Genomic DNA, 19,652 nt, shown 5'->3' with positions numbered 1-19,652 from the left:
AATTGCACTCAGTTTTGTTTTAACTCTCACCTTAGCTACTATCTCCAAGAGTCCAGAGTTCACCCTAGAACTGAACTTGTCCTTTTAATTATCTTGTTGGTTCGGTGAGCCTCTCTTGAATGTTACCAGACCAGAACACCATGGCATAGAATATAGCATTTGTTGATCAGAGAGTTTATAGAAGATGTGAAGGATGTTAATTCCCACATTAAAGAAACTCAGTCTGCTAGGAAAAAAAGCCTGCTTTGCCCATTCTTATATAGTTCCTCTGTGTTCTAAGACCAGTCCAACCTGTCATTAATGTGGACCCCTCAAGTACTTGTAGAAGTGGACCACCTATACCTACACTCCTTGAATTGTGACCAGATGTAGGGGCTCTTTGGTGCAGTGACAATGAATACCCAGTTTCTTGGTTTGCTGATGTTAAGATGCAAACAATTCTCGGTCATCTGGAAGCAGTCAAAACAAAGTTCTCCCCCGATTCCTGTACTCCGTCACAACCCCTTTATCAATACACCCTATAAGTACAGAATCATCTGAGAAGTTCTGTAAATGACATGACCTGGTGTTATATTTATAATCTGGGGTGCATAAAGAAAAGGAGGCAGGTCTGTTCCTTGTGGTGCTCCAGTGTTGCTCACATCCGTATCGGAAACACAGTCCTTGAGTTTCACAAACTGTGGTCTACCTGACAGGTAGTCCATTATCCAAAACACCATAGGCTCATCAACCTCCGTATCTCTCAATTTACTCCTTAACAGGGATGGCTGGATGGTACTGAAGGCACTGGATAAATCAAAAAATTTAATCCTCACAGTGCTGTCAACTTTGTCCAGGTGAGAATAAGCCTTGTGGTACAAATAGATAATTGCATCTTCCACACCAATCTTTGTCTGATAGGCAAACTGCAGTTAATCCAGGTGGTCTACCCACAAGAGGACTCATATAGTTAAGTTCCATTCTCTCATAAGTCTTCATGATGTGAGATGTAAGGGCCACTGGTCATTAGGTAAAGATGTGCCTGCCTTCTTTGGAATGCCACAATGCTGGATGTTTTCCACAGCAGCAGCACTTTATCATGCCTTAGAAACAGATTGAGCAAGTGACAGAGGACACCACAAAACTAGTCAGCACAGGCCTTAAGAACTCGAGGACTGACTCCATCTGGTCCCATGGGTTTTCCTGTCTGTAGCTTCCTCAGTTGTCTCCTTACTTGGTCTTCAGTCATGGACAGCCCAATGGTTAGAGGTGGACATCACTGGCTATACCAGTTGACGTGGTAGGAGTTGTTGATGTAGTAAAGATGGTGTGGGTTGACTGGTCATTGGAAGAAGGTGGCAGTGGGAGGGAATATCTATTAAAAAGTTAGTACAGGGTGTTAGTTTTGTTCATATTTCCTTCTAGCACATTAGTCCTGGATTTCATGAGTCCAGTAATTATACCCAGTCCATTCCAGACATCCTTCATGTTGATTCTGAGTGAATATGTTTTCTGTTTTAGCTCTGTAAGCACCCCTTCCTTCACTCAGCTTTTTCTTTAGCTCACACTGCATGCCCTTCTGAGCTTCTTTGTAACTGGATTTAAATGCTCTTTGTTCTCATTTAGGAGAATTTTCAACTCCTAAGTAATCCACGGTCTGTTATTTGGAAAGCATCCATCCATTATCCAACCCGCTATATCCTAACTTCAATGCACTGTCTTTGTAGGTACCACTACGTCGACCCAGAAGTTATTATAGTCTGTGATGCAGGGACAGGATGCCCCAATACTGTCCCCATGTGACTCACACATAATTTCTCAGTCTGTCATTTGGAAGAAGTGATTCAGAGCCCTTTCAGCCTCCTTGTTCTGCTTCCTCACTATTCTGGTAATAACAGGATGCTGTCTAATAACAGGCTTGTAGACGGGAATAAAATGAATCAAGTTGTGGTCAGATTTCCCCAAAGGTGTCAGTAGTTTTCATTTAAATCTATCTTTCACATTTGCATACAGCAAGTTCAGCTTATTATTTCCTCAAGTGGAACACATCACAAACTGGTGGAGAACTGTCATAGCTCCTTCTAAAGTCCCACGGTTGAAGTCACTACATATTATAACTTCATGAGTCATTATTAAAGCCTACCCCAGCAACAACAAGAGAAAGGAGATAAAAACAAACCAGAATGAGATGCCAATCATTTTAGAGCCCATAATGTGCATTACATGTTAAAACTGTAATCATACTGTACTTTTGAAATACTGTATCACAGGACACATTTACATATAGTTATAGGAACAATTTATTTAATATTACATTATATTAAACACAAAATAAATGTCCCTACTTTTCTAATTTGAAACATGCAATACTAATAATCAGCACACAAGGAAAATACTTAAGTGTTACTGCCTCATGGCATCAGAGGACTAATTTTCAGTCCTGAAACAGCTACTTTCTACGAATGCACTTTCTACTCGGTTTCACATTCTTCTAGTATTAAGGAGGTCAATACCAAATTCTTTAAAGCTGTGTTGTTGCTCTAAACAGGGGTTTGATCTAAAATGGAATGGTGACAAAAAATGCAATGCATTTTGTTACTACAAATGTTTCTGATACACCATCTATTGTAATGACAGAGACATTGTGACCAGACAGACACATAGATACACAAACACTTATCCTTTTATTAAGGTGGATAACACTACTTACACTGTAATTATGATTCAGTTGTAATTGGTATTAAAGCAGTAGTTGTCCTCTCCACTTTTTTTAATGCATAATAAAGTATATGTTAATTATTACCTTATTTATATTTAGGTAAACAACAATAGAATACAATTTAATTTTGGCATGCTTACCTCACTGCCCCAGTTGCTCTTTCTTGCTTTACTGACTTGCTGCTCAATTTTACTATGTTGCTCACTAATGGGTGTGTGCATGTTATCACTAGTGAAATACTGGACATTTTGTGCTGGTTCCAGGGGACTCACAGCAAAAATTATGTCAGACACAATGACACGATCCCATCTAGACCAAATTTGGGATTGTTGCTCTCTAGGACCACACTGACGAAACAGACTACTTTGAACCCAAAATTTTGACCCTGGGAGTCCCAGTGGGTTTTTATTTTTCCTGTGAGCTATAGTTTGCACACCAGTGGCACCCACTGGCTCAGAGCAAGTATTAAAATCCTCCTGGGATTTTTTGTTTTCAATGTGTGCTGCTTCTATCTATTGTAATATAAAAAGGAGTATTTTGCAGGGGGTGTTGGGACTTGATAGAGAATGGAAGTACAACATAACACAAAGGAGAATCAAAGTATTGTTTTCTAACTCCTACTCTGTCGGCTTCTATTCATAATTTAACCACTACAAATTGTTCACCTTGAACTTATAGGACGAGTCAGACATGACAATGTTCATGGTTACAGTTCAACAAGGACTTACAGCAATTCTGGAATCCAATCAGACCCAAAAAGAACAAATTCCCAGTTCATGACAGCAGAGACATTGATAGAGACGCAGTGTGGATGACAGATGGTGCACCTAGTAACAGGATCACTATTTAAAAAACACATAAACCTTTGCTTTCTTTCCATAACCCAGTCTACAAATATACCCAGGCAACACCAAGTATGTCAACTAATGCTGCATATTAGGAACTAGTGCTTGAAACAAAAGTCCAACTGCCTGGGGATTCAAACACATCTGAATCTGGTAGTGTCTGCAAAATTTCAAAATAAAACTGATGTAAGTGAAGACTACTTCTGGACTGCAAATTCTGTGAGAAAATAACCATATTTTTAGGTGGGGACAGTCTTCTGATCAAGCCAGCATTGTGGAGTACTGGCTGGAAAATACCTGTAGTCTTTTAAACCACTAAGCTGCCAGTTCAATTACCATCTCCAATTCACTGTGTAACCCTGAGCAAGATGCTTAATCTGCCAGTGCGTCAAATGTAAATAATTATAATGCATCCTAAACAGGCAGCTAACAAATACACAGTGTTATAGCAGTATGATTAAGAAATTACATACTGGCACAGCAACACCATTATATCATGTTCTAAATGTTATTTTCTTCTTAATGATTTATTTTGTATGAAAAAGATGTTCTGAGAATAATGTTCTGAGAAAAAACTGGCTATTCAGCCTAACATACAGAAGCTTGTAACATCTCTCCATCTACTGGGATTCCATGAGTCAAGATTCCCCATGGTGCAAATTTGAACAACAATTCTAGGTAACTGCAGTGCTGTAATTCTCTATAATTCTGCCGGATTATTACTTAATTTAGTGCTTCTGTAACACCATAGCAAGAATCTAAAAAAATAACAGCTGTATATTTCTCCATTTGAAAACTGTGATGTCACCGTATATTCCTACAAATTATGAACAGCACAGGTGGGTGCCTCTTTTACAATTACATGCCGTTTTGATGTAAACACTGATAACTGTCTATCATAGGATAGTTCATTTAAATACTTTTGAGCAACACAGTAGTTTACCCAGCTTTTTCAAACATTGGCTCAGCTCCAGTCCTACTTACTGTCTCAATAAGTTCATCCTTTCTTGGTGAATTCCATTTTCACATGGTATTACTTTTTGAAATGACTTCTACAATAACAACACACTGAACATTACACAAATAAAGAAATAAACCATGAGAAAGTTTGCCACCTTATTCATTATGTTCAGTTCACAAAATGTATTGTTCAATATCTGCACATCACTAACAAGTACATAAAGGGTAACTAGTTTATATGACATAAAAATACCTGGGAGTCACTCAAGAGTTTTGTGAAATTCATCATTAAATATTATATTTTTACAAATTGACACAAACATACTGCACTATAGGCTAAATTCTTAACCAGCATAAAATAATAAAAATACTGTACTGTATAGCATTGCACTATTTAAAAATGATGTAACGTTTATATTTTATAAATGTACAGTATGTTAACAACAATTATAATTTCTATTAAAGTATATCTTATATTTTGCAGTCAGTAAAATTTTGATAATTGATTGTGCATGCATTTTGAAATCATACATGTTACCACAGACACAGTAAACCAATGCAGACTGCTGGCACTGCCCACACATTTCTAGACATGGCGACAGAAACCTCAGCACACTACTATGCTGAAGGTGGTGTCACTCTGAACAGAAAAGGAAAATGACTGGATTCTAAATATTATTTTCATTATCATTTTTAATTTGTGCTGATCTACCAAGTTTCCCTTGAACCCTAGTACACTTTTGCTAGCTGACCGAAGAGTTACACAAACCATGCAAGAAGAAAGAACACACATTCAGCTAAAAAGAATGGGTTGTGCTGACAGTCAGTACTCAAATGAGATAATCCTTTTCTACTTTGTCCTTTTCAGTAATGTAAGGAGCTACATAATCATATAGCAACAAGAAGGTAAAGAAGGCATTAGCCCTCGACCTTCTCCCAGTCCAAATACTTATATATGTATCTACAGTCATACATTATCACCTAGCTGGGAGACAACTGTCCATTTTTCAGTGGCCAATGGGTTTGGGAAATCGGCTTCCAAAAAGGGTTTCCCTAGAGGAACTATTAGAAAATTATTTAAAGTGAGACAAGATTTTGCTGCTACATATTTAAAGAATAATGACCATGCCAGCACACTAACATGGTCTCTCAACTCTGGCCACAATACTGTTCTCCTTTTCCTAAAAATTTTGAGCCCAAACATTTAAAAATACTCATTAACTGGATTCACCCCATGTACTCTTTAAAAAACATGTTATACCTTATTAAGACAATAAGCAACACCTCCCCCTGACCCTGAACTGAATGTGTGGGTAGAAAATGGATGGATGAACCTTCTAAAGACAATTTCACTACCATTTTAAAATTAACTATATAATTTCTGGCTCATTCAGCTCAGAGTCAGATCATTTCTTTGAACTCTCTCCCTATCCCTATCCCTATGAGACGGTGGGGGGGATGGTATAGCAGGCTGCTTGCTGCTTGGGCTTATCGACACATATAGAAGACAAAAGAGGCTGATGGAGGGGTGCAAAGTGATTTAAGGTGGGCCGAATTTACGAGTTTTTTTCTAGGCTCTGGTAATTCTAGTGTTAAGCTCCTTTGAGCCCATTCGTCAAATTCAGGTTAAAGAGTGCCTGACCCCACTCCAAATTCTCTATTGAATTCTGAAACTAGCTTCATTTTTACTGTCTGTTATGCATCTGCTATCCTGTTAAAGTATTAAAATGGAAAGTCTATTCAACACAAAAACATGCTCAAGGAAGTAGTGATTGAGCAATTATTATTTAAGTTTTGCATAGGCATGAATGCAAAAGCGTAGCTTCTTGTAATTAAATATTATATGAGTTTGAAAATGGATATTAAAAAATATTATTGACATTCAAAATTTGAAACAGCTTGCCTAGGATCAAGATGACATTCATATACTGACTCTTTTACACATCAATGGCATAAATGGAGACATTGAATCTACATCAACTTTAACATTAAAGAAGACTTCAAAAATATTTCATTCAAGTTTGATACTTAAAATGAAACCTGTCTCTTCCCACTCAGCCTCTATAATACAAAGGTAAATCACAGGTAAGCCTTCACTTGATCTCTCAACTGTTCTGGACAGTCTTCTTTCTTCTTCAGTGTGTGTATAACCTCTATTTTTTTTCCCTTGTTGGAATGATCTGATATAACTAAACACAATCAACACTACTGCAAACATCATGGTGAAATATAACTTGTTTAGTTTACCCCGGAAATACCCTTTTAAAAAATCTACTGCTATAGTTTAATGTTTTCTTATAAATGATGCATTTAGATAAGAAAGGATTACTTACCAGCAAAGCTAGAGCCTTAAACCTTAGTATTGTCTTAAAGAACAGAACAGATCGATTGTTTTAGATGAAGATAATTTTTTCCTGACCCTCTAATACATTTTTTATTCTATTTTTCTGTTTTTTTTCTCATGTTTACAAGATGTGGTGTGACAGTAGAGGACTTGCCAAGAAAATAACTTCTATACTGGATTACAGTTCCGGACAACCATTTGTGTTTTCCTCCTTTAGCCAGACTACTCAGCGTTTATCAACAATTGGATAGGAATAGCTGAAACCGCAAGGTCATTGGTTGGATGAACTGTAACTATTTGTAAAATAGACAGGTTTTAAGCAGGTTGCATGACATTTCAATGTCATAGGTTGGACTGAAAAGAGACAATGTCATAGGCTAAAGGTACTTGGAAATGCACATGTACACTTTTAGTCTTTATAAAATCGCACACAATTTCAAGAAAAATAGCCCAAAGTGAAGAGTCATGCCCAAGCCATTTTTTCATACACAACAGATTTAAAAATAGCCCAATTTGGCATAAAATCACTCAATCTGGCAACTAAGCAAGTTGGCCAAGTGTTGCCAGGAAAGATCAGAGATAATTGAATATTTATAGCCATGGATGGTACTTTTAGTCTGCTGTTCCATAGCTTTGATCTTCATGTTTACTTTATTTAACCTTAAAGAACTGGGCTTCTTCCCATAGACTCTTTCTCCAAATATACTTTATTCCTGGTTTACAACCATTACAGTCACCAGCTATGATGCTGAGCAGATTTGGCTATGACTAATGTCTGCTGGCTAGAGAATATACAGTATAGTAACAATTAAACAAGTCCATGTTTCTTTATGGTAACTACTTACTAAAAAGACTGAAAAAGCAGAAACTGTGGTACGGGATAGAATCATGGCTCTATGTTTCCCAACAATTTTTTTTGTTTTTTCCCCTGCATACAGAGTTAAATGTATTGAAACAATAAAGAATACTACAACTGATATAAAACAGTTACTTTGCATAACATGAAGAAAAGCTGGAAGCTGAATTAAAACAGATGGTTGGCAGATGTTTGAAGAAACATTTCAACTTGTTAACTGATGGATCTGCTTACCCTGAAATGTGTGGAGGAAGGTGGCACAGAGGAAGACTAAGTTTCACATTGATTACAGGCAAACAGGAAACAGAAAAGCAGCATGGGTCTGAATGCCTTGTTTTTATCAATGACTTTTTTATGTTCACTATTCTTCTAAGGTTCTCTTCAGGGGGTACAAATTGCAGCTGCTAGGGCAGCACCACAAAGCAGAAGAAAAAGTGGAAATATCTTGACCTTTTATTACCATTAGCAAAACAATTGTCTGTCACACGCAGTTTATATTTTTAAAAGGAGTTTTTAAATTCTGGATCTCCAGAACAGCTTGGTCAAACATTGTGTTTTATAATGACCTTACAAAAAATTGAGAAATCATTTTTAAATTTAACTCCATAGGTCATTAAACTTGTTTACCATTTATCTTACGGTTTGTTACACATAACATAGGAAGTATTTATTGACTATTGTGAGTCAGAACTGTTGTATAGTGGATGAAAGTAACCTAGGCTTTAGCTTGATTGCAGGCTGAGGGGTTAGTCAAGATGCTTTCAGAATTTGAGTCTGAAAACACCCTTGTTTTATTTTGGTTCTACCAGTTAGTATAAAATAAAATAAAATATTTGTAAAGTTTACTCGAAATTAGAATGTTATTTAGATGATAGGTAAAATTAAACTGCTACTGTGTAAATCATGTTGTGGATGTCATAACAGAGGTGGAGAAAAAAAAAATGAAGAAATATTTCCTTTAACACCAAACATGTGCGTCACTAAGGTTTATGAGAGACAAAGTCCCACTTATACCTGGCATACATATGTTTTTAATATTTGAGTTGTACCCAAATAAAATTCTGCCATCTTATATTTATAACGAGCATTAAACTGTATCTCCAGTAAATGCATTATGTCTACGCATAGGTCAGATGTTACCTTCCCTGCAAAAAATTCAAATCAGCTTCCACTTATGTGTCTATTGCATATGGAAAAGAAACACCTTTGAATGTATACTGCTGTTACTGTAGTTTTGATCTGTTTCTGACTAACTTCAAATGCAAGTACATTTACAACACCTTTTAATGTGGTCAATTGTTTTACGATCATGCTACAATCACCAGAAATGCCTGTTACTTCCAAGTGTAAAGAGTATTCCAACCCTCATTTCACAGGAAAAAATTGCAACAGTGTGACGTAATACATCCATACATGTCCTTATAAAACATCAGTCAACATGAAGCTTGGCCATTTTGGGTAACATGAGACAAAAGAAAAGGCCCACTGAGACATGGGGAAAAATATGCAAAACGGACAGGAACTTTCACCCAGCTCAAACCAGTCTCCTGGATGTATGCAACAACTGCTCAAACAATTGTGCCAATCTTCAACTGAACTCAATTCAGTTTACTCTTAAGCAGTCCTTTCCTTGTTTTTTGTTTAATTTTGAGTAATTAACAAGTTTCAGGATATTGATGTGTGATAAACGAAACAATTTTTTGAATATGCAATAACTATAATAAAAAAAGGCTACACTTTAATCACTTCATATTAAAATCATAATGTTATTATTTATGATTGCACAACAGGCTAAGCTATGTTTTTCCCTTTCATTTTAAAATTTTATAACACAAAAGCTGGCCCTGCACAACAGTACTTCACAGTCTTACTAATATGGCAAATATTATCCAGTCACAAGGGTCTACCTTGATTAGTGGTGTGTGCTGATAACAAAAAGGAAGGAAAAATTAGAGAGAAACAAGTACTGAAATGGAAAAAATCATCAGCAATCTGGCAACATTCTGATTTCAGGACAAAGGATATTAATTAAATCCTGGTATCGTGCAGAGCTTGCCAGGCAGTTGTGCCTACAGTTAAGTGCAACAACATATTTTTTTCTAATGTTTAAAACAGCACCACAAATATTTGACAAAAAGGGACTTCAAAAAATAAACATCCATGTGCATTTATTATTCTCTTCATTCCCTAAAATAAACTTTCCAAAGGCACAAGGAAATAAATGACCAATTAACTATTAATATCACAAACAAAATGGTGCCATTATTTACAATTAGCCATGCAACTGCATACATGTGAGGCCATGCAAATACATGCTCATCTTATTTGTCAGACAACTGCACATATTACAGAGTTTACCAGCCTCACTTGATGTATCTACCATACTATATTGCATGTATGACCAATTCACTTACACTTAAAAGTAGGCTCATTTGGCAAACACAAAGAAAAAATATAAATTAAGAAAGAAAATACATTAAAATGACAACAGTAAATTACTTATATTTTATACTATATGATATAAATATTTACAGAAATAATGTACCTGCTGCTAGACAATAGATTTGCTTATTTACCATTCCTATAAAGTCATTATTAGAAATGCTTCCTTATGTGCTAAAGAATCTTTGAGGCTAACCTCAGACAGGGTGAATTGTAGTCAAAGAATGTATTTTACTGAAGAGATAATGCAAATGTTTAAATGAAATAAAAACTGCAAATGTATTATTTCCTTCCCACTTAACATTTTGACAAAAGTAGTTTCTGATTTTATTTTCATATTTTGATTCGGTAGATACAATTTGTATATTAAAATAACAAAAATTATTTCTTTCATTTTCTTTTTTTTTGTTTACAATATGGATTATTCCTTTAATGATATTTTTAGGTGTAGACTCTACAGTCATGAAATGCTTATCTTTAACATTACCGTGGTTATCAGTATTGAAGCAATGAGTGATCTTGGAACTACCAATCAGAAGAATAGTCCGCCTAATTATTAAGAATTATTAGGCACTGACAAAATTATACTTGTCAGAGCATTTTTTAGCAATGAAACTATTTAACTCGTACTCAAGTACATTTGTAAATAAAAAAACGTATTATTCGTCTGTTATATTTCTGTTACCCTCATTACCATTGCATTTGAATTTTTCACATTTACTTTTTTACATTATTAAGTATCTTCATCTGCGAATAACAAGTGCCAACTCCTCACCTTTAGCTGGCTTATCTTGTGGATTTCTTTGGTCATTTTCATCTATAAGTCAGTTTTCCCCTTCACAGCTGACAGCCAATAGTGAAGGCTCATTACTTTCCATTGACTTAAATTGTGGATTTCATTGGTCATAACTGCCCATCACTTACAGATGTTACTAGTTACTATTTAAGATCCTGTTAATAAATTTGAAAATCTATGACATGCACAATTTTCCAAGGACTTGAGCTGACCACTCCAACTCAAGTTCAGTCACTGTTTAGACTGAAAATGGAAAAGAAAACCTTTTACATGATTGCATACCAAGGGAGGTAAGAATTTCAGCAATCTTAATGTTGCATCTCCCACTTATGAAAACAAATGGCTTTAAGCATTTGCTTTTCTTCTGTAGTGTGGCTAGACCTAGAATATCAGTAATTCACCAGCTTTGCTAGTCGCAAAAACTTAAAGCGTTGATGTCTGACTTTGATGCCCTAAGATAACCATTAATAGTATATTACAGTATATAATAATATCTAGCTATCAAATCAAGTTAAACTGATAAGAGTAACAAAAAGATCACTGAATTTTGTAGTTTTTGCATTAGAGTGCAGTTATTAGCTATCATTTATTTTGGTTAATATTTGGGGAGGGCTAAGAAAGCTTATTGCCACCACACGTAAAATTGTCTTACTTTACAAAGATACGCCTGATTGCTGCTATTATCCCACACACACACATGATTTTACATTCTAGTGACAGACTAAGCAGTTGTGTAACACTTAATCAATGGCATCAGCCAAAACAATGTTACTTGTATGCATTTAGCTTTAATGAGCAGAGTGGTGGCACAGAGCTAGCGTTTCTGACACAAACTGCCAAGAGCTCAGGTTTGATTGCTATCCTGGTCAGGTTCTATATGGAGTTAGTATGTTCTCCTGATGTCTGTACATATTAATTGATATATGACTGAGTGTGCATAACCATGGAATATTGCATTTTACAACTGAATATTGGAAAGTTCATTAAGAACTTTAAATTAGCAAAATATGTTGTTATTCCTACATGTGTTGTGGAGTAAATAACATCCACCAGCTTTAGGGTCACAGAACGCAATCACACACATAGTACTTTTACTAGTGTAACGGATTAGGCTACTCTACCCACCTTTACATGCAAGCATAAGTGGAGATTTTCTTTTTTAGGTGTGTAGTGATCTTACTGCTTGCAAAGGGAAAAGCATAATTGGACATTAAAGTGATTGAAATGTGAAATTAAACGGTTATTTGCTTACATATATAGCAGGTTACAGTAAAATAGTGACAACATAACATACTAGTTGCTTGATTCTTGCATTTTTTGAATATGCTGGAAGCCTTCAACTGTCAAATTATCATTGTTTTGAACACAGCACAGAAAGCTATACAGTTTTCTGAAAAATGTGGAGACATTTTCTTGAAAAAGCACTCTGGTGATCAAACCACATTCATGAATATAAACTATGAGACTTGCCTGATTATAATGTAGAGATCATCTCAGCATTCCACGACAATTCCTATCATCTCCAACTCATTATGTGACCAGTCAGACTTAATTTAAATGTGATCCTGAACGTTTTCTTATCCACAGCAATTGTTGCCAGTGTGTTACAGAAAATGTTCCAGGACTAATAACAGGTCTTCTAAAACAGTCTTTGGTGTTCGTACCATAATATGAATTTTTGTTGCACTGAATCTTCATTATTACAGTATTATTAAATTATGCTGTTTCAATAAAGGGCGGCACGGTGGCACATTGGGTAGTGCTGCTGCCTCGCAGTTAGGAGACCTGGGTTCATTTGCCAGGTCCTCCCTGCGTGGAGTTTGCATGTTCTCCCCGTGTCTGCGTGGGTTTCCTCCCACAGTCCAAAGACATGCAGGTTAGGTGCACTGGCGATTCTAAATTGTCCCTAGTGTGTGCTTGGTGTGTGTGTGTGCCCTGTGGTGGGCTGGCGCCCTGCCAGGGGTTTGTTTCCTGCCTTGCGCCCTGTGTTGGCTGGGATTGGGTCCAGCAGACCCCTATGACCCTGTAGTTAGGTAATAGCGGGTTGGATAATGGATGGATGGATATTTCAATAAAACCTTATACTTTGAATTTATAAAAATAAAAATAAAGGAAAAATACAAATACGAAAGGGAAAAAATGTAAAAAAAGATTTGACTCCCACCAAAAGTCTAATTGGTTTCTATCGTAAGTTAAGCTGAGACAGAATTATTCCCCTTCCCCTCCTTCCCCCACCACATCTGTCAGGAAAGGAAAAAATAAGTTTCTTATCTCAATTTAAAATGAGATTATTAACAAGGCCACTAATCAGTCAAAGTAGTTGATCAGAAATAAAATGTTTCCATCACTTGTTTAGGTAAATGAAAGAAAAATAACCAATAGTTCCTGGGGCATTCCAAACACATTATATTCAATAGACTCATGTGGCCCAAGCAACCAGTTCCACATTCTCAGCCCCTATCCCTGGCCACAAAATCCTGGATCAGCTAATTTCTGTTTAAGTATAAGCCTATTGCTTACCATAACTGATTAATTTTGATACAGTTTCTCTAAAAAAAAAAAAAAAAAAACTGCACTTGTATCCAGTCATGGATAGTTAACGTCCACTCAGGTTTGCCAGTGAACAACGTTTAGTGAGGCAGCCGCTGCATGGTATCAAGTCTCGATCCTTTGTAGTTCCTAGTTGGTGGAGTGAGCTGTCTGCCTCCATGTATGACTTCCTCAATGTATTTAAGAAACAACTGACAACCCTTCTGTTCTGTGAATATCTATCTAATTGATTGAAAAAAAACTTTGCTCTGTGACCTTTTATATTGATTTGTTACTACATCAAGTTTAATTGGTTTCTCAAATGCAACATATCATTGTAATTTTATCACTTATTACATTTTTTCACTTGTGGCAAACAACGTTTGTTACTTGTTCTACTAAACTTGCTGAACAAACAGGCCCTAGCCTAACGTTACTTAATTGTTTACTTCTTTTGTAAATCGCTTTGGATAAAACATCTGCCAAGCAAATAAATGTAAATGTATTACATAAGAACAAACTGAACAACAAAGATAACAAGGAAGTAAGTGAATCACAGCATCAATATCTGAATAAAACAAACCAATTACACAATTTCCAATGCAAAAATTACTTCTCCAAAACTAAAAAACCTACAACACTATTATCTGTAATATTTATCATACACTATAGATTGCTCTTGTGTATCCTTCTTTTACTCTTTGTTTTTCTTTTGTATTACACAGATCAACAAAGATTTTACCACAGTATAACTTAGAATGTTTCAAAAGTATTTGTCATCCTGAGTACAGAAATGTTTTCTATTACCCATAGTTTTTGAGATATATCTTTTTTTAAAATCTTAATAAGGTTTACAGGTTACTTAAAGTTAAATTCATAAACATACTGGTTTGTGCATCCCCTGTGGCTGGGTTTTCACCTGTCCTCATACATGTGCGAAAAGAGGTCATTTGTGTGTGTATATATATAACACTTTACATCCATTTTTATAATATAAATTACTTTAATTTTAGTATACCGGTATATCCATAATACAAAATGTGTGAATATTTCTGTTGCTGTTATGAATTACCTGCTTTACAATTGTATAAAATATTTGTGAGACTTTACAACCCTTGACCTGCTGTAGTCTAACAGTTTCAAAATGTGCTAGTAAATGCTTTTGTGATATGACTCACTAAATTCTGCAATACACACCTGCCCCTGCTGAATTTGATATGTAACAGGCTGTAGTAACTAATAATTACAGATAATTTACAGATACAGTACAAAACTTTAAGAAAACTTGAAAGATGAGTAAGTCTCATATACAGTGGTGTGAAAAACTCTTTGCCCCCTTCCTGATTTCTTATTCTTTTGCATGTTTGTCACACAAAATGTTGCTGATCATCAAACACATTTAACCATTAGTCAAATATAACACAAGTAAACACAAAATGCAGTTTTTAAATGATGGTTTTTATTATTTAGGGAGAAAAAAAATCCAAACCTACATGGCCCTGTGTTAAAAAGTAATTGCCCCCTTGTTTAAAAATAACCTAACTGTGGTGTATCACACCTGAGTTCAATTTCCGTAGCCACCCCCAGGCCTGATTACTGCCACACCTGTTTCAATCAAGAAATCACTTAAATAGGAGCTGCCTGACACAGAGAAGTAGACCAAAAGCACCTCAAAAGCTAGACATCGTGCCAAGATCCAAAGAAATTCAGGAACAAATGAGAACAGAAGTAATTGAGATCTATCATTCTGGTAAAGGTTATAAAGCCATTTCTAAAACTTTGGGACTCCAGCGAACCACAGTGAGAGCCATTATCCACAAATGGCAAAAACATGGAACAGTGGTGAACCTTCCCAGGAGTGACCGGCCGAACAAAATTACCCCAAGAGCGCAGAGACGACTCATCTGAGAGGTTACAAAAGACCCCAGGACAACGTCTGAAGAACTGCAGGCCTCACTTGCCTCAATTAAGGTCAGTGTTCACGACTCCACCATAAGAAAGAGACTGGGCAAAAACGGCCTGCATGGCAGATTTCCAAGACGCAAACCACTGTTAAGCAAAAGAACATTAGGGCTCGTCTCAATTTTGCTAAGAAACATCTCAATGATTGCCAAGACTTTTGGGAAAATACCTTGTGGACTGATGAGACAAAAGTTGAACTTTTTGGAAGGCAAATGTCCCGTTACATCTGGCGTAAAAGGAACACAGCATTTCAGAAAAAGAACATCATACCAACAGTAAAATATGGTGGTGGTAGTGTGATGGTCTGGGGTTGTCTTGCTGCGTCAGGACCTGGAAGGCTTGCTGTGATAGATGGAACCATGAATTCTACTGTCTACCAAAAAATCCTGAAGAAGAATGTCCGGCCATCTGTTCGTCAACCTAAGCTGAAGCGATCATGGGTGCTGCAACAGGACAATGACCCAAAACACACCAGCAAATCCACCTCTGAAGGGCTGAAGAAAAACAAAATGAAGACTTTGGAGTGGCCTAGTCAAAGTCCTGACCTGAATCCAATTGAGATGCTATGGCATGACCTTAAAAAGGCGGTTCATGCTAGAAAACCCTCAAATAAAGCTGAATTACAACAATTCTCCAAAGATGAGCGGGCCAAAATTCCCCCAGAGCGTGGTAAAAGACTCATTGCAAGTTATCACAAACGCTTGATTGCAGTTATTGCTGCTAAGGGTGGCCCAACCAGTTATTAGGTTCAGGGGGCAATTACTTTTTCACACAGGGCCATGTAGGTTTGGATTTTTTTCTCCCTAAATAATAAAAACCATCATTTAAAAACTGCATTTTGTGTGACAAACATGCAAAAGAATAAGAAATCAGGAAGGGAGCAAATAGTTTTTCACACCACTGTACTTCTTGTTTGTTTACATAATAAGTGATAAGTTACAAAACAGTGTCCAAATATTCTTCTTTCGGTTGCTCCTGTTAGGGGTTGCCACAGCGGATCATCTTCTTCCATATCTTTCTGTCCTTTGCATCTTGTTCTGTCACATCCATCACCTGCATGTCCTCTATCACTACATCCATAAACCTTCTCTTAGGCCTTCCTCTTTTTCTCTTCCCTGGCAGCTCTATCTTTCTCCCAATATACCCAGCATCTCTCTTTTGCACATGTCCAAACCAGCGCATTCTCACCTCTCTGACTTTGTCTCACAACCGTCCAACTTGAGCTGACCCTCTAATGTACTCATTTCTAATCCTATCCATCTTTGTCATGCCCAATGCAAATCTTAGCATCTTTAACTCTTCCACCTCCAGCTCTGTCTCCTGCGTTCTGGTCAGTGACACCGTCTCCTACCCATATAGCATAGCTGGTCTCACTACCGTCCTGTAGACCTTCCCTTTCACTCTTGCTGATATCCATCTGTCACTTTTCACTCCTGAAACTCTTCTCCATCCATTCCTGCACTCTCTTTTTCACCTCTCTACCAAAATCCCCATTACTCGGTTACTGTTGATCTCAAGTATTTAATCTCATCCGTCTACTAGGAAATTTTAGAGCACTTCATGCTTCCCTCTGCTGAAGAGCTTTATGGAGATGCTGATTTAATTGTTCAGCAGGACCTGGCACTTACCCATACTGTCAAAAGTACTAGTACCTGGTTTAATGACCATGGTATTGCTGTTCTTGATTGGCCAGCAAACTCACCTGACCTAAACCCCATAAGAGAATCTATAGGGTATTGTCAAGAGGAAGATGACAGACACCAGACCCAACAATGCAGACAAGCTGAAGGCTGCTATCAAGGCATCCTGGGCTTCCATAACACCTCAGCAGTGCCACAGGCTGATCGTCTCCATGACTCACCGCACTGATGCAGTAATTCATGCAAAAGGAGCCCCAACCAAGTATTGAGTGCGTACATGGACATACTTTTCAACAGGCCAACATTTCTTTATTAAAAATCTTTTTTTTTTTTTTAATTGGTCTTATGTAATATTCTTATCTTGTTCCATATCTTTCTGTCCTCTGCATCTTGTTCTGTTACATCCATCACCTGTATGTCCTCTCTCACCACATCCATAAATCTTCGCTTAGGCCTTCCTCTTTTCCTCTTCCCTGGCAGCTCTATCCTTAGCATCCTTTTCCCAATATACCCATCATCTCTCCTCTGCACATGACCAAACCAATGCAATCTTGCCTCTCTGACTTTGTCTCCCAACCATCCAAGCTAAGCTGACCCTCTAATGTACTCTTTTCTAATCCTATCCATCCTCGTTACACCCAATGCAAATCTTAGCATCTTTAACTCTGCCACCTCCAGCTGTGTCTCCTGCTTTCTGATCAATGCCACCGTCTCCAACCCATATAACATAGCTGGTCTCACTAATGTCCTGTTGACCTTCCCTTTCACTCTTGCTGATATCCGTCTGTCACAAATCACTCCTGACACTCTTCTCTTAACCTAGCTTTCACTAGTCTTTCTTTCTTTTTTTCTTTCAAAACAGTGTCCAAATAAAGTGCTTCAATAATAGTTCTGTTGTGGATGATTATAATGATGATAATTTTTGATTAACAATTCAAAATGACATTTTTCCACTAGATTGTTATCAACACCTACATATTTTTAATTCCTGGACAAAACCTTGACATGGATTATTTCCTATAAATTCAATAACAGCTACAACATGTCACTCTTGAAGTCTTGTCCAGATAATGTACAAAAATTGAGTCATCTACTACCTGTTTTGTTCCTGTAAAAAGCTGAAGACACTACAATATGTTTTACACAAAAAGTATTTTTCTTTGCATTATAAAAACTGACTACCGTAACCCCTTTTGAAAGTAAGACGCAATATATCACACAGCCCGTAAACAGAAACAAAATGGTACAGAATTCCCATTTGTCCCTTTAGCTCCAATGTCCACATAGTGTAAAATTTACATATCACTACTGTATAACAACTAGCAAATGGAAGCCAGTTTTAGAAGAAAATAAGTTAAATTCACTTCACCACCATTATCAGCCGAAGTATATCATGACTGGTAGAGACAGATCTGATTTCAAGTCTTTTTAAGGTATATAAAACAAATAAAAGCCAATGTAAAGACAGTAGTACCAGCTGATTATTCACATGATCTGACTGAATAAAGCAAATTATATATTTCGATTTGACTCTTAGTTACTCCTTCAGTATAAACACATATATTTAGGTTAACTGGTTATTTGAAAATGTCCTTGTGTTTAGGAGTGTGAGTGTTTTTAAATGCATGCATAGAGAATTTCAAAGGGGTAGAAATATATGGGTGATAAATTCAAAACAAAGCTAATGTGCAAGGAGCAGATGACTAATTACAAGGTCATAAGAGTTACCTCATTTTTATGTTTTTTTTTTGATTGACTTAAACATGCACCTGTGATGCCTTTGTGTGTTCCTCCACAGTCTTGACTAATTCCTCTTGCGATAGTCTACAGTCCCTAAGTACTGTAGGTTATTAAAATAGATGAATGGATATAAGTTATGTTTAGGTTCTTCTGAACTCATACTGTAACTATATTAATGCCTGTCAACTAGGGCTGTCAAATTATCCAAAAAAATAAGGTTCAAATATCAAAATTAAAAATGAGCAAATAAGCAAATAATGTATATGTGAACTTAATGGTGAAATTAAATGTTTATCTGTATGTGCTTTTTTGCAGTTTATTATCATAGTAAGGGCTGCAGTGGCAGCCATGGCAAAAACAAACGCCAACAGCAAAAATAAATAAATAAATAAATAAAAATCCCTAGTGGTAATCAATAAACTGTTTATTTAACATAAGAGCCATCAAAATCCAGATTTGGTGCAACCTACAAAAAGAGATACATCAATACCACCATCATGCCGTCAGTCTACTATTAATGACTGGGTACACAACTCCTTGTCAGGAAGTCGAGCCATAAAATCAGCAGCAAAAGGAAGCTTAGATCCTTATGAGTTACATGTGCTGCTGCTCTTTGCCATACTGTTATTTTTACTTTTTTTTTTTTTTTTACTTTTTGTGCATCAGCAAGGCATGAAGCACTTATGACAATTTTGCTTAGGTCCTGTTTGTTATACTCAGCTGGTGTCCTGAACTACAAACATAATGTGATGTTTCCCACTGTTCTAGGACATGTGGGCAATGGGTTGTGGTGGAGTCAAGTATAAGTACTTTTTGAGGGCACAGAGCACCTTTTCTTGG

At 36.6% G+C, this 19,652-nt stretch overlaps 1 protein-coding gene across 3 annotated transcripts in view; it reads right to left on the bottom strand.

The window, feature by feature from the left end:
• The window catches only part of tmtc1 (transmembrane O-mannosyltransferase targeting cadherins 1), a 570,135-nt gene that overhangs the window by 523,653 nt on the left and 26,830 nt on the right, over positions 1 to 19,652 (bottom strand). The window contains exon 1 of one of the 3 annotated variants that reach the window (XM_039761865.1): positions 31 to 112. The exons of the other annotated variants lie outside the window; for them this stretch is intronic. The gene's annotated coding sequence lies outside the window, so the exon portion shown is untranslated. Of the gene's footprint in view, positions 1 to 30; positions 113 to 19,652 lie in introns of those variants that run through there. 3 annotated transcript variants of the gene reach the window in all.

This window comes from Polypterus senegalus, chromosome 8, assembly GCF_016835505.1.
Source record: "Polypterus senegalus isolate Bchr_013 chromosome 8, ASM1683550v1, whole genome shotgun sequence".
Taxonomy (NCBI): Eukaryota; Metazoa; Chordata; class Cladistia; order Polypteriformes; family Polypteridae; genus Polypterus; species Polypterus senegalus.
Note: the sequence above shows the minus strand (reverse complement) of the source record. Positions and strands in the feature narration are given on the sequence as shown.